General features: G+C 60.4%; 2 non-coding genes across 2 annotated transcripts; both read left to right on the top strand.

The window, feature by feature from the left end:
- Window positions 1–5,139: 5,139 nt before the first annotated feature.
- Window positions 5,140–6,954, top strand: LOC142795708 (small subunit ribosomal RNA). The gene has a single exon (XR_012893242.1). It is a non-coding gene; the product is annotated as a small subunit ribosomal RNA (ribosomal RNA).
- Window positions 6,955–8,673: 1,719 nt separating this feature from the next.
- LOC142795706 (5.8S ribosomal RNA) lies at window positions 8,674–8,826 on the top strand. The gene has a single exon (XR_012893240.1). It is a non-coding gene; the product is annotated as a 5.8S ribosomal RNA (ribosomal RNA).
- Window positions 8,827–9,885: the final 1,059 nt, after the last annotated feature.

Below are 9,885 nucleotides of genomic sequence, written 5' to 3'. Positions count from 1 at the left end.
GAAAATCGGTGCGCGTGATAAAGTTGAAAATTATCGTCCGATATCAAATGTGCCTTCTATAACACAAATTCTAGGAAAAAAAAAAAAAAACACTTGTTCGCCGTTTTCTGCGCCGTGACTGGCAGCACTCCGGCGAAGCGAAACGGGGTCGATTCGAGCACGATATCGGCGTCTTTCGACGTGCTCGCCGGCGACCGTCGCACGAGTACGTCGCACGAGCGCGTCTGCCGGGGCGCCGTTTGCGAAGCCGACGCAAAAGTGGGAACCGCCGCTCGGATGATCGCCGCTTTCGGCAGAGTGAGTGTTGGCACTCCGGGGAAGCGAAACAGCGTGAATGCGCCCACGAAATCGGCGTATTTTGAAGTGCCCGCCGGCGACCGTCGCACGAGTACGGTAAACCGCGTCAGCCGGGGCGTAGTTCGGGACGCCGACGAAAAAGTGGGAAGCGCAACTCGGATCTTCGCCGTTTTTGCAGGAGTGAGTGGCGGCCCTCCTGCGAGACCAAGAAGCATCGATTCGTGCACGAATTCGGCGCCTTTCGACGTGATCGCCGGCGACCGTCGCTCGAGTAGGGCAAACCGCGTCTGCCGGGGCGGGCTTCGGGACGCCGATGCGAAAGTGGGAAACGCTGCTCGGATGTTCGCCGTTTTTGGCCGAGTGAGTGCTGGCACACGGGCGAAGCCAAACGGGGCCGATTACGGCACGATATCGGCGTCTTTCGACGTGCCCGCCGGCGACCGTCGCACGAGTACGGTAAACCGCGTCAGCCCGGGCGGAGTTCGGGACGCCGATGCGAAAGTGGAGAACGCCGCTCGGATCTTCGCCGTTTTTGGAGGAGTGAGTGGCGGCACTCCGGAGAAGCCAGGGAGCGCCAATTAGCGCACGATATCGGCGTCTTTCGACGCGCTCGCCGGCGACCGTCGCACGAGTAGGGCAAACCGCGTCTGCCGGGGCGGGGTTTACGACGCCGACGCAAAAGTGGGAACCGCCGCTCGGATGTTGGCCGTTTTTGGCAGAGTGAGTGCTGGCACTCCGGCGACGCGAAAGAGCGCGAATGCGCCCACGAAAGTGGCGTATTTGGACGTGCGTGACGGCGACCGCTGCAGGAGTACGAAAAACCACGTCAGCCGGGGCGAGCGACACACGGCGGTCTGGGTGCTTATCGCTGCTATTATAGGGGCACCCCGGCAGACGCAGAAAAAAAAAAAAAATTTTCGACCTTCTTTTTTGCTGGTCGAGCTCGGGTAACCCAGGTCGCAATGGGAGCCGCGCACGAAAGCGGCGTCGCGAGACGCGTTCGCGGTCGCTAGTCGCACGAGCTCGGCAACCGCGTCAGCCGGCGCGGAGTTCGGGATGCCGACGGCTAAGTGGGTACCGCTGCTCGGATGTTCGCCGTTTTTGGCCGAGTGAGTGCTGGCACTCCGGTGAAGCCAAGGAGCGCCAATTCGTGCACGATATCGGCGTCTTTCGACGTGCCCGCCGGCCACCGCCGCACGAGTACGGCAAACCGCGTCTGCCGGGGCGGGGTTCGCGACGCGTACGCAATAGTGGGAACCGTCGCTCGGATGTTCGTCGTCTTTGGCCGAGCGAGTGCTGGCACTCCGGCGAAGCGAAACGGGGCCGATTCGGGCACGATATCGGCGTATTTCGACGTGCTCGCCGGCGACCGTCGCACGAGTACGGCAAAGCGCGTCTGCCGGGGCGAGGTTTGCGACGCCGACGAAAAAGTGGGAAGCGCCGCTCGGATCTTCGCCGTTTTTGCAGGAGTGAGTGGCGGCCCTCCTGCGAGACCAAGAAGCATCGACTCGCGCACGATATCGGTGTCTTTCGACGTGCCCGCCGGCCACCGCCGCACGAGTACGGCAAACCGCGTATGCCGGGGCGGGGTTGGCGACGCCGACGCAAAAGTGGGAACCGCCACTAGGATGTTCGCCGTTTTTGGCAGAGTGAGTGCTGGCACTCCGGCGAAGCGAAAGAGCGCGAATGCGCCCACGAAAGTGGCGTGTTTGGACGTGCTTGACGACGACCACCGCAGGAAAACGAAAAACCACGTCAGCCGGGGCGAGCGACCCATGGCGGTCTGGGTGCTTATCGCTGCTATTATAGGGGCACCCCGGCAGACGCAAAAAAAAAAAAAAAATTTTTTTTTCGACATTCTTTTTTGCTCGTCGACCTCGGGTGACCCAGGTCGCAGTGGGAGCCGCGCACGAAAGCGGCGTCGCGAGACGGCTTCGCGGTCGCTAGTCGCACGAGCTCGGCAACCGCGTCTGCCGGGGCGGAGTTCGGGACGCCGACGGCTAAGTGGGAACCGCCGCTCGGATGTTCGCCGTTTGTGGCCGAGTGAGTGCTGGCACTCCGGCGAAGCCAAACGGGGCCGATTCCGGCACGATATCGGCGTCTTTCTACGTGCTCGCCGGCGACCGTCGCACGAGTACGGCAAAGTGCGTCTGCCGGGGCGGGGTTTGCGACGCGTACGCAATAGTGAGAACCGTCGCTCGGATGTTCGTCGTCTTTCGCCGAGCCAGTGCTGGCAATCCGGCGAAGCCGAACGGAGCCGATTCGGGCACGATATCGGCGTCTTTCCACGTGCTCGCCGGCGACCGTCGCACGAGTACGGTAAACCGCGTCAGCCGGGGCGGAGTTCGGGACGCCGATGCGAAAGTGGGAAGCGCCGCTCGGATCTTCGCCGTTTTTGGAGGAGTCAGTGGCGGCACTCCGGTGAAGCCAAGGTGCGCCAATTCGCGCACGATATCGGCGTCTTTCGACGTGCCCGCCGGCCACCGTCGCACGAGTACGGCAAACCTCGTCTGCCGGGGCGGGGTTTGCGACGCCGACGCAAAAGTGGGAACCGCCGCTCGGATGTTCGCCGTTTTTGGCAGAGTGAGTGCTGGCACTCCGGCGAAGCGAAAGAGCGCGAATGCGCCCACGAAAGTGGCGTGTTTGGACGTGCTTGACGACGACCACCGCAGGAAAACGAAAAACCACGTCAGCCGGGGCGAGCGACCCATGGCGGTCTGGGTGCTTATCGCTGCTATTATAGGGGCACCCCGGCAGACGCAAAAAAAAAAAAAATTTTTTTCGACATTCTTTTTTGCTCGTCGACCTCGGGTGACCCAGGTCGCAGTGGGAGCCGCGCACGAAAGCGGCGTCGCGAGACGGCTTCGCGGTCGCTAGTCGCACGAGCTCGGCAACCGCGTCTGCCGGGGCGGAGTTCGGGACGCCGACGGCTAAGTGGGAACCGCCGCTCGGATGTTCGCCGTTTGTGGCCGAGTGAGTGCTGGCACTCCGGCGAAGCCAAACGGGGCCGATTCCGGCACGATATCGGCGTCTTTCTACGTGCTCGCCGGCGACCGTCGCACGAGTACGGCAAAGTGCGTCTGCCGGGGCGGGGTTTGCGACGCGTACGCAATAGTGAGAACCGTCGCTCGGATGTTCGTCGTCTTTCGCCGAGCCAGTGCTGGCACTCCGGCGAAGCCGAACGGAGCCGATTCGGGCACGATATCGGCGTCTTTCCACGTGCTCGCCGGCGACCGTCGCACGAGTACGGTAAACCGCGTCAGCCGGGGCGGAGTTCGGGACGCCGATGCGAAAGTGGGAAGCGCCGCTCGGATCTTCGCCGTTTTTGGAGGAGTCAGTGGCGGCACTCCGGTGAAGCCAAGGTGCGCCAATTCGCGCACGATATCGGCGTCTTTCGACGTGCCCGCCGGCCACCGTCGCACGAGTACGGCAAACCTCGTCTGCCGGGGCGGGGTTTGCGACGCCGACGCAAAAGTGGGAACCGCCGCTCGGATGTTCGCCGTTTTTGGCAGAGTGAGTGCTGGCACTCCGGCGAAGCGAAAGAGCGTGAATGCGCCCACGAAAGTAGCGTATTTGGACGTGCTTGACGGCGACCGCCGCAGGAGTACGAAAAACCACGTCAGCCGGGGCGAGCGACCCACGGCGGTCTGGGTGCTTATCGCTGCTATTATAGGGGCACCCCGGCAGACGCAGAAAGAAAAAAAAAATGGGGACATGGCGTGCGTCACCGTGCGGCTTCGCAGCGTTGCCGAAGTCGCCGAGCCCTTCGACTGAGCCGAACGGCGGACAGGGAACGTTGGTCGGCCGTTCTAACCTGTCGGTGCCACGCCGAGACGTCGTTAAGGAAAACCGCGTCGTGGGCCTCTACGACGCCGTCGAGTCGTTGTACGTTTGGTGTCCAGCGTGTCGGCGGCGAGTAGCGGACACGTCGTTCACGACTTCGGTCTTTCGCAGTCGACGCGAACTTGCGGAGAGTCGTGGTGCCTCACGTTTTCGGCAGAAACCGCGGCGGAATTTTCCCGTGCGTGCGCGCACGACCTCGGTGCTGTGCCGTCAGCGTAGTGTTGCACAAACTCGTGGCCTACCCAAGGTGCGGTACGTTTGCGGCCGTATCCTCGGTGGGAATTTCGTGAGTAGGGTCGCAAATTCTACGACCTCGGCGGGTTTGAGAGCGACGTAGACTTGTGGCACGCTCAACATGCCACACGTTTCGGGGCACACCCGCGGTGAAATTTTCTCGAGTACGCTCGTATTAGGGCCCAAGGAGGTCTGGGTACTTATCGCTGCTATTATGTGGGGGTTCTCGTGAGCGGCGTACGCGAAAGCGACCGGGTGTCTGATATGCGGCGGGCTTCGGCCTCGTCAAGCGTGTCCTCGGGTCTGCTCCAGGGGAATCCACGGCAGTCGTCTGCAGCCTCATCCGCTTGATGCGTTAGGGGCTGGTTGTCGGACGGTGCCGTTTTACCACGATATCGAGGTGTGTTCCGTGTCGTCCTCGGGCGATTCAGATGCGAAAGCGCCGAAGACGCGGGCGTGACCCGTCGTCTGGCGGCTTTGCAGTCTCGGCTCCGTTGCTAGTTCCGGCCGGTCCACCGACAGTGCAGCGGGCTTGGGCAACCCGCACGGCGCGACCGAGTCGATGCAACGAAAAAGAGCGAGCATGAACGTGCTTCTTGCCGCACGGCTCCCACTCGTCTTTCGGGAAGGTTGTGCCGTAGCGAGCTCGAACGCCGTCATCTCGGAGTGCAAAATAAGCGTGTTGGGGCGCCTGAAGGTGGCCTCCGCCGCACACAGACTGCGTCCGGCCCGCCGAGGGCGAGGACGGACGCGCAGTCGAACGATTACCTGGTTGATCCTGCCAGTAATCATATGCTTGTCTCAAAGATTAAGCCATGCATGTCTAAGTACATGCCGAAATAAGGCGAAACCGCGAATGGCTCATTAAATCAGTTATGGTTCCTTAGATCGTTTCTTCCTACTTGGATAACTGTGGCAATTCTAGAGCTAATACATGCAGTGAGCCTGGAGCCCTTTGGGTAACGGGTGCTTTTATTAGACCAAGATCGATCGGGTTTCGGCCCGTATTGTGTGGTGACTCTGGATAACTTTGTGCTGATCGCATGGCCACGAGCCGGCGACGTTTCTTTCAAGTGTCTGCCTTATCAACTTTCGATGGTAGGTTACTTGCTTACCATGGTTGTTACGGGTAACGGAGAATCAGGGTTCGATTCCGGAGAGGGAGCCTGAGAAACGGCTACCACATCCAAGGAAGGCAGCAGGCGCGCAAATTACCCACTCCCGGCACGGGGAGGTAGTGACGAAAAATAACAATACGGGACTCTTTTGAGGCCCCGTAATTGAAATGAGTACACTCTAAATCCTTTAACGAGGATCAATTGGAGGGCAAGTCTGGTGCCAGCAGCCGCGGTAATTCCAGCTCCAATAGCGTATACTAAAGCTGCTGCGGTTAAAAAGCTCGTAGTTGGATCTCAGTTCCAGACGAGTAGTGCATCTACCCGATGCGACGGCTCGGACTGAACATCATGCCGGTTCTTTCTTGGTGCACTTCATTGTGTGCCTCGAGATGGCCGGTGCTTTTACTTTGAAAAAATTAGAGTGCTCAACGCAGGCGAGTCGCCTGAATAAACTTGCATGGAATAATAGAACAAGACCTCGTTTCTGTTCTGTTGGTTTTTGGAATACGAGGTAATGATTAAGAGGGACGGACGGGGGCATTCGTATTGCGGCGCTAGAGGTGAAATTCTTGGACCGTCGCAAGACGAACTACTGCGAAAGCATTTGCCAAGAATGTTTTCATTGATCAAGAACGAAAGTCAGAGGTTCGAAGGCGATCAGATACCGCCCTAGTTCTGACCATAAACGATGCCAACCAGCGATCCGCCTGAGTTACTCAAATGACTCGGCGGGCAGCTTCCGGGAAACCAAAGTATTTGGGTTCCGGGGGAAGTATGGTTGCAAAGCTGAAACTTAAAGGAATTGACGGAAGGGCACCACCAGGAGTGGAGCCTGCGGCTTAATTTGACTCAACACGGGAAAACTTACCCGGCCCGGACACTGGGAGGATTGACAGATTGAGAGCTCTTTCTTGATTCGGTGGATGGTGGTGCATGGCCGTTCTTAGTTGGTGGAGCGATTTGTCTGGTTAATTCCGATAACGAACGAGACTCTAGCCTATTAAATAGGTGCGGGGTTCCCAGCACCTTACAACCTTCTTAGAGGGACAAGCGGCTCCTAGCCGCACGAAACAGAGCAATAACAGGTCTGTGATGCCCTTAGATGTCCGGGGCCGCACGCGCGCTACACTGAAGGAAGCAGCGTGTCTTTATCCCTGTCTGAAAAGACTGGGTAACCCGTGGAACTTCTTTCGTGATTGGGATAGGGGCTTGCAATTGTTCCCCTTGAACGAGGAATTCCCAGTAAGCGCGAGTCATAAGCTCGCGTTGATTACGTCCCTGCCCTTTGTACACACCGCCCGTCGCTACTACCGATTGAATGATTTAGTGAGGTCTTCGGACCGATGTCCGGCGCGGCCTTTCGGTTGCGCCGGTCTGTTGGAAAGATGACCAAACTTGATCATTTAGAGGAAGTAAAAGTCGTAACAAGGTTTCCGTAGGTGAACCTGCGGAAGGATCATTAACGGATTGTGAAGGGTGAGCGCCTCAGCTGCGTCTGCGCCCGACACTTTCTGCCGCTGACCCCGTTTGGACGCGGGGTCGGCTTTTCCCCACGGGGCTGCCTGAATGTGGAGCGGCACCCCGTGACAAATTGTTGCGCCCAGCGGACGCCAACACCGCGACCTTGGACGGTCGGCCAGGTGGCGGACGCGGGTACAAACGGCGCAACGCACTCATAGGTCGGCTTTCGACCCGCCACTGCACCGTGGCTCGAAGCGCTCGAAATGCGCGACCCGACCGCTGCGGGACCGCCTAGTACTGTAAACAGGAGCGGCGGAGCGCGAACGGCGAGTCGTGGTTACGTCGGTAGAAGGCGAGGCTGCGCGTTCCCGAAACGCCAGCCGAGTGCCCTCCCGACCGTTCGAGCGTGCAAGAACGAGACCCGACAATCGCGCGGCGACTGCCAAGTACGAGAGGAACGGCACAAGCGTCGGCGGTCGGTCAAGGAACTGGCGATGTGACGGGTCCGCTGTGCACCAGTGCATACCGTCCCGCCGTCCGCGGCAAGCGCCTCCGCGTCCTCGGGTGACGGAGGCTGCCGGTCGGTTCTTGCAGGCGAGGGATCTCGCTGGCACCGGTTCGCGTTGACGCGCGGCCGGTCATGGCACGGCGATGCGACGGCCGAGGTGCGCAGTACTCGATGGAGGAACCGCACGCTCCGATGACCGTCCCGCCCTCCGCGGCGTATGCGTACCGACCGTAATGGTTGCAGCAGCGCCGGCCGGCTTTTGAATTCGCCACACGAAACACGGTGCGAGATCGCGGTTAGGGGAGCGTCGACGTTGCCAGGCGTTTTGCTTGCTGCCGAGGGAAAGGCGGCACGGCCACGTCGCGCTCGTCGCGATTAGCGGGTCTGCGCGCTTTGGGAAGGTGCCGCAACGACTTGCCGAAAGAGGAAGCACGGAAGAACGAGGGACTTGGACGTCCCGACAATTGAACGCACTTGCGGCCAGGCCCTTGCTGGCTTCGTTCTTCCGCCTCGAGTAGGCTCGTACGCGGCTCCGGCGCCGAAAGTGGTCCTTGGCACCGACTTCGGTGGACGTGGGAAGTGCCGCGCAAGTACGGCGCGCCTGGCTCCACCTGTTGGCTAAAGTAGGCAGCCGGATCGGCATTTTGGTGTGCGGTGGCAAACCGTGGATGCGAAAAAAGCTTGTGCGATTTCGTGGAACAAAAAGCGGGGGTCCCCCTTTTTATGCGGAGGAGACCGACCCGCCCGCCGTGGTGAACCGCGACGCCACGGTAAAAACGGGAGAGGCTTGTCGATGGGACCGTGCATCCCGCGCTCCACGGAGGCCGGGAGGCGGCCGCCCGAGGAAATGTGTAGCCGTCGAGGCCCGCATCTGCGTGCACTCTTATCCAAATGGGTGTACCGCAGGCATTTTCTGGTTAGGCGGGCCAATGAGAGCGAGCACACAACGATACCTACGGGTCCGGCTTGGAGAACCGGCTTCGACGCCTCCCGAGTATTTATAGAGGGGTGGACCACGAAAGCACTCGCAAGTAGCGGAAGCGAAACGCCGTCCGAAACACACCGTTTGCTCGATTTGCGGCAGCCGAAAAAGGCGCGGCAGAGTTTTGGAGTCCAAGCGTGCGCTGAAAAGCGCCCTTCTTGGCCACTGTTTGGCCGAGTGCCAGAAACGTTTGGTTTTGACTGTACGGAATTGAACAAACACTTTTTCACGACTCTAAGCGGTGGATCACTCGGTTCTCGGGTCGATGAAGAACGCAGCCAGCTGCGAGACTTGGTGTGAATTGCAGGACACACTGAGCACTGATTCTTTGAACGCACATTGCGGCCTTGGGTCTTCCCTTGGCTTCGTCTGTCTGAGGGTCGGATCACATATCAAGAGAGCCTTCGGCGCACAAGGGAACGTGAGCCGTCGACTCGTTTTGACCGCGTCGGCAACACGGACAGCACGCTGAACACCTCACAGCGAGCGCCAACAGCGGCCACTCAAGGGCGAGACGGTGGCGACCGTCGTGCCAGAGCCCAACCGAAACGGGGGCGACCGACTGCATTGAGGATGTGGCACCTCGTTGAGACCGCCGCAGGACTTCGAGTCGGAAGGAAGCCTGCAGGGAAAGTGCGGTCGAGGTTGCGTACTCCTCTCTGCGACCGGGCGCGCAAGAGCTGCGAGAGCCACGGACGCGCAACTTTAACGCACGGTAAACACGAGGAGCGAAAGCCGGCCAGCAAAGCTTCTCCAGCCGTGCGCAAAGTGCGCGAGATCGCAGCCTTGCGTTGCGCTTGTTGCCCTCGAAGTAAGCAGGGTGTCCCGTAGACCGGGCGCTCGAACACGCTGCGGGGCCGTGCCTCCTCCAGGCTTTGCCGCGCGAACAGGGAACGTTCGCGCGCAAAGCGCAGGGAGGTGAGGAGGCTGCGCCCGACGTTTGCGGTTCGCTGCGTACGCGGTTGATGCGGAGAGCACGGCGCGACGACTTGCCGCGAAGCGGAAAAAGTCTCCCGCACGAGTTGGCGAAACGTTGGCGAAGCTTAAGGCGTTCTCGTCGTAGTCCGCCGTCGGTCTAAGTGCTTCGCAGTTCCCGTCCCGTTCAAAAAACTGGGCCACTCCAGTTGGGGCGGGGGCGACGCTACACGAGACGATGCCTCTCGCCAGGCTGCGTGGCTGCCCTTGCGGCGGCGGCGACTGGCCTCGGCGGTGTTTGGGCTTTCGACACGGTCGTTTATCACGCAACTGCTCGGACGACGCACGCGCGCAGCGGAATGCCGCTTGCCAGCCTTGTGAAGATGTGACCCTGTACAGGGTTGCGGGCGCACTTGGTAGGGCGTCGTACTCGGTTCGCGATGGGTTTACGAACGTGTCCCGTCACTTCCACGTCACACCGGTTGTGCGCCGCACGCGTGCAGCGGGGAAGCCGATTGCCAGCCTTG

This window comes from Rhipicephalus microplus, unplaced genomic scaffold (assembly GCF_043290135.1).
Source record: "Rhipicephalus microplus isolate Deutch F79 unplaced genomic scaffold, USDA_Rmic scaffold_815, whole genome shotgun sequence".
Lineage (NCBI taxonomy): Eukaryota > Metazoa > Arthropoda > Arachnida > Ixodida > Ixodidae > Rhipicephalus > Rhipicephalus microplus.
Note: the sequence above shows the minus strand (reverse complement) of the source record. Positions and strands in the feature narration are given on the sequence as shown.